Here is a 6,000-nt window from a genome sequence, read left to right as displayed (position 1 = left end):
TTCATGAATATGGATGAGCACGTGGAACAATTCAAATTCCTGGGGGAGCTACCGGTCAAAAAGAACCGTTAGAGTACTGCCAACGGGCAAGCAATGACAGTTGAAAGCTTCATGTGTTTGAGGGGATTTTTCTCACACAGCCCCTTCCCACCAAAATCATGGTGTCCCTGACTCACAGGGGCGATAATGCCTGTACAGATGATTTACACATGACAGTGTGCAGATGTGATACCTTGCAAAGAAAACCTGATAGGTAGCAAGGAAGCAATGAGATTTGTCTATTGTGTACATGTTGTAAAATCACAATTTATGCTAACACTTGTTGTAAGAATTGTGAAATCTCACCAATGCTCCAAGTCATTGTGGGGGACAAGGCAGATCATCATAACTGCATAACACATGGACTACACAGGGCTCCCCTGGTTTAAAGTACTGTAAAGTAGAAGTGGGAAGGATATGGGTTGAACTGGTTAACTGAGTGGCTTGGCCCTGCCTAAGCCTTGCCATATAGCTATAATCCTGGTTTGACTAGCCTTCCCCACCTGTTAAAAACTAGAGGTCGATACTAGTGCTCATATCTTGTATGAGACTCTACTTTGGTAGATTCTGTGAGGTGAAATCACAGGGCCCAACGATAGGTCCAGAGAGATTTGACTTTGGAGATTCACTAGTGTCTCAGGAGTAGAAGATGCAATTAAGGAAGAAGCTTTGTGAGAGACTGAAGGCATTCTCACTACATATGTGGGATGTGCAAAAGGGGTCAAACATAACATCAGACTGCATGATGCTTGACTTTTCCAGGAGAGATCTAGGAAGATAGCCCTTTCTGAGATGGAAGATGTCCGACAGCATCTTCAAGAGCTGGCAGAGACTGGCATTATTACAGAATCCCACAGCCCATATGCTTCAACCCATTGTGGTGGTTTGTAAAAAGAATGGGAAAATTTGGCTGTCTATTGACTACAGCACCCTAAGCAGCCATACCGTGGTCTAACAGTCCATTACACCTCGGATTCAAGGTGCTTTAGATTGCCTGCTGGGAAGTCAGTGGTTTTCAGTTTTAGACCTTCGAAGCAGATATTATCAGATTCCTCTGAGAGAAGAAGATAAAGAGAAGACAGCCTTCGCCTGCCCATTAGGGTTCTACCAGTTCGAACGCATGCCTTGGGGGATTTCTGGGGCACCAGCCACATTCCAGTGTCTTATGGAGAAAGTTGCGGGCGACATGAACTTACTGCAAGTCTTGGTTTATTTGGATGACCTGATCGTATTTGGAAGAACATTGGAGGAGCATGAAGGAAGACTTCTTCAGGTCCTCGAATGGTTGGAGGCCTATGGATTGAAGCTTTCTATCAACAAGTGCCAGTTCTGTAGAACATCGGCGAAGTATGTGGGTCACATTGGCCGTGTCTACACTAGCCAAAAACTTCGAAATGGCCACGCAAATGGCTATTTCAAAGTTCACTACTGAAATGCTGAAATACATATTCAGCGTCTCATTAGTATGCGGGTGGCTGCGGCACTTCAAAATTGACGCAGCTCGCCGCCGCGCGGCTTATCCAGATGGGGCTCCTTTTCGAAAGGACCCTGGCTACTTCGAAGTCCCCTTATTCCTATCTGCGTATAGGAATAAGGGGACTTCGAAGTAGCCGGTGTCCTTTTGAAAAGGAGCCCCGTCTGGACGAGGTGCGTGATGGCGAGCCACATCAATTTCGAAGTGTCGTGGCCGCCCACATACTAATGAGATGCTGAATATGTATTTCAGCGCTTCATTAGTAAACTTCGAAATGGCCATTTGCGTGGCCATTTCGAAGTTTTTAGCTAGTGTAGATGTAGCCATTGTGTCCCAGGAAGGTGTGAGTGGTGACCCAGATAAAATAGAGGCACTTGTCACATTGCCACATCCCAACAATTACTGGGAGCTTAAAACATTTCTAGGGTTTAATGGATACTACCGTAGATTTGTGAAGAATTATACTACCATTGTCAAGCCTCTGAACAATCTCACCTGTGGATACCCACTTGGCAAGAGCAAGACAAAAACCAGGGGCAAGTGGAGGCCCCCAAGGCTTCTAGAGCAGAAGTGCCATGGTCCTCTAGAGCCTTTTGGATCACAATGGGATGAGATGTGTGAGAGAGCTTTTCGAGAGATCATTAACTGCCTAACTCATGCTCCAGTACTAGTGTTTGCTGACTCAAACAAACCCTTTATTTTACATACTGATATCAGTGTGGAAAGTTTAGGGGTAGTTTTATACCAAGAAGTGTCCAGCAAACAGAGACCTGTGGCCTTTGCCAGCTGAGGATTGTCTGATAGCGAGACTCATTACCCATTCACAAGCAGGAGTTCTTGGCCTTGAAGTGGGCCATCACTGAGAAGTTTCATGACTACCTGTATGGTGCTAAGTTCCAGGTATGGACAGACAACAATCCATTGACATATGTGTTGACCAGTGCTAAGCTGGACGCTGTTGGGCATAGATGGGTGGCTCCCTTGGCCAGCTATGAGTTCTGCGCACAGTACCGATCTGGGAGAAACAACATTGATGTAGATGCATTGTCATGGTACCCACAGCCATCAGAAATTGCTGAGATTCCTTTAGATGGAGTGAGAGCTATTTGCAATGGAACTTATCACAAGTCCAAGGCCCCTGAGAGTTGTATTGCTGAAACTCTGGGTTTACCACCCGAGAGTGTGCCATCGGCCTCTGTGAACTATATTGTGTTGGACCAATCTCCATTGCCCAGGCTCAATGCTGTGGACTGGCAAAAAGCCCAACTGCAAGATGCTGACATCCGTGATACCCTACTTGCAAAAAGAGAGGGGCAAAACCCTATGACCATTGTTCCCTCCACTTCTGGAAGTAAACTACTGTTGAAGGAGTGGAACAAACTGAGACTGATACAAGGTGTGCTGAACCAGGTCACAGTAGATCCATTGCAAAATCGATGAACACAACTGGTACTGCCAACAGAGTACAGACCCCTGGCCATGAGGGCCCTGCATGATGATTTTTGGGCATTTGGGTATGGAAAGAACCCTTGAGCTTACCCACGATAGGTTCTATTGGCCCCAGATGGCTGAGGATGTACTCAGGAAAAGTGAGACGTGTGCGTGATCTGTTCATCGGAAAACTCTGCCCACTAGAGCAGCCTATCTGCAGAACATCACAACCAGCAAATCCTTGGAAGTGGTATGCATTGATTTCTTGTCTCTAGAACTGCATAGGAAGAATTTTGGAAATATCTTAGTAGTGACTGACCACTATACCCGGTACACTCAGGCCTACGCCACTTGTGACCAGAAAGCCACCACTGTAGCACGAGTATGGTGGGAAAAGTACTTTTCATTGTTTGGACTTCCAACTTGGATACACTCTGACCAGGGGCGAGACTTTGAGAGTCACCTCCTAGAGGAGGTGCTGAAGGTGGCAGGAATAAAAAAAGTCCAGGACAACCCCTTATCACCCGGAAGGTGACCCTCAGCCAGAATGATTTAACCGAACTCTATTGGATAGACTGGGTATGTTGCACCCGGAGCAGAAGGCATCCTGGAGTCAACATGTTGCCTTTTTGGTGCATGCCTACAATGCCACGAAGAACGACGCTACTGGAGCCACATCGTATTTGCTGATGTTTGGACAAGAACCCAGACTACCCATAGACCTATGCTTTGGGGTGTCAGAGAATGGAGAAAGCTATGTGACACACCTAACGTATGTTTCTCAAATAAGGTAAAAGCTGCAGGATGCCTACCATTTGGCTACAGCAGCTGCCCGCAAGAACACAGATGATAACAAACACAGGTATGATGCAAGAGTGTGCCTGCAGGAGCTCCAACCTGGGGACAAAGTTCTGCTGTGAAATCTAGGTGTTGCTGGCAAACACAAGATTGCTGATAGATGGAAGGCAACACCCTACCTGGTGGTGGAAAGACTTAGGGACCTACCTGTCTACAAGATTAAACCTGAGGGTGGGTCAGGGCCAATGAAGACAGTGCATAGAAATTTCCTACTGCCCATGGGAGAATTGGTTGGTGCCCCTTCTGAGATGGACTATGACACAAAACTGGGGTGGAAAGAAAGTTCAAGGCCACATCCACTACCCAACACAGTGGGCACTGCGGAGCTAATCTACCCATACCCAGCACCTTTGAGAGTGACTCTGGAGAGAATGAGGTCCACATGGAGCACCTTAGAATGGGAATGAGGCCCCAGAACTTATCAAGGGAACATGGGGAAAGTTCAACATCTTCAGAGCTAAATCCCAAGGCAGAAGCATTTAGGCCTGTGGCTGGAAACCCTCCTCCCAGAACAAGACTAGCCTGGGATGATAAAATTGTCCCACTTGCAGACAGTCTGGAGGAGAACCAAGCATGAGTAGATACACCTCAATTAGCAGAAGGTAATGTTTTTGCCCAGGACATCCCTGTGTATGAGCAAGAGATACAAGGGTCTATGCCTGTACAAAGGGAATCCTCGGGAGGGCCCCCCTTGCTCCTTTCCTCAGAGGAGGGTCCTGCAGGCCCTGTTATGCCCATGCTCAACAGGCAAGATAGAGTTATAAAGCCCATAAATAGACTAACTTACGAGGCCCCAGGAGTGGTTGGGGAGGATGTAATACACCTGGCGCACAGACTTGTGGAAGCCATAGTGGGTTTTCTCAGACCCTTAGAAGGGAATTCACATGGATGGTGTAATCCGCTTCTGGAGCTCTAGCTGCCGTTCCTCTACCCGCAGGCGCCTCTCCGACACCTCCAGCTGACAGCGGAGGGTCGCGAGCAGCTGGGGGTCCGTGGCCGTCCGCGGGTGGCTTCTCTGTTGGCCTCGTCCTGGGGCTGGTCGGTGCTCCACCGAGGGGCTGGCCTGCTGGGATGGCCCCGGTGGGCTTTCCGGGACCACAGACACCTCGCCAGCACTCTCCGGGCCCTCCGATGGTGCAGCTGCGGAACACAGGGGGGGCACTAGAGTGGAGACAGCCGTTAGTCTGGGCCCTGACCCGTGGCCCTTGTCCCCCCACCCCTCTGCTGCTGGTTCCCCTTCCCCGTCCCCTGGAGATGCTGCTGCTGCTGATGGGTGTCCCACCCCCACCCCCGGGGACCCTAGGTTCCGCTCCCCCGATCCCCAGGGATGGGGCATGGCGCTGTCCTGCTGGGGGGCAGGGGCTGATGCACTCTTCTGAGGGACATGCCACTGCTGTCCTTGGGGCCATGGTCATCTGGGCATGTGGAAGGCCCTGCTCATGTCTCTTGTCCCCGCTCCTTAACCCCAGGGGTGTGCACTGGGGGGGTACATACCTGACGGTCCGCTCCCACGTTCGGGGGACACCCATTGGGTGGACGCCTTGCTGGAGCTGCGGGATGGGAGGGCGATGCGGAGCCCCCTGTTGCTGGAGGACTCCCCCTCTTCCTCCTCCGGCATCCCAGGGGTGGGCTCCTGGGGGGGCCCCTGGGGTGCAGGGCTTGCCTCCGGGGTGGACTCTGTCTCCGGGGCCTGCTGGGTCTCGTCGGCCAAGGTGTCAAAAGTGGCCGGGGGGAGGAGGTGTACCGGGGGCCCAGGATGGCCCTGAGCTCCCTGTAAAAGGGGCAAGTGGCAGGGGCAGCCCCAGATTGGCTGGCCACGTCTCGGGCCCGGGCGTAACCCTGCCGCAGCTCCTTGACCTTACTCCTGACGTGGTCAGGAGTGCGGGCAGGGTGACCCCGGACAGCCAGGCCCTCGGCCAGCTGAGCGAACGCATCCGCGTTCCCGCCTCTTGCTCCCCATTACCTGGAGCACCTCCTCCTCACTCCAGAGCCCCAGCAGGTCCCGGATCTTGGCCTCCATCCAGGAGGGGCCCCGCTGCCTCTTCCCCGGCTGGCTGCCAGCCTGGGAGCCCTGACTCCCCTTGCGGGAGGGTGCCCTGGGGGTGCTTGGGGGCTGGCTGGCTGCCATGGGGTGCATGATGGTGGCTTGGGGCTGCAGAGAGACGTGCAGGCTAAGCACATGGCTGTGCTGCTGCCTG

This window comes from Carettochelys insculpta, chromosome 1 (genome assembly GCF_033958435.1).
Source record: "Carettochelys insculpta isolate YL-2023 chromosome 1, ASM3395843v1, whole genome shotgun sequence".
NCBI classification, from domain to species: Eukaryota; Metazoa; Chordata; order Testudines; family Carettochelyidae; genus Carettochelys; species Carettochelys insculpta.
The sequence above is the reverse complement of the archived record's forward strand: the minus strand, read 5'-3'. Positions refer to the sequence as shown.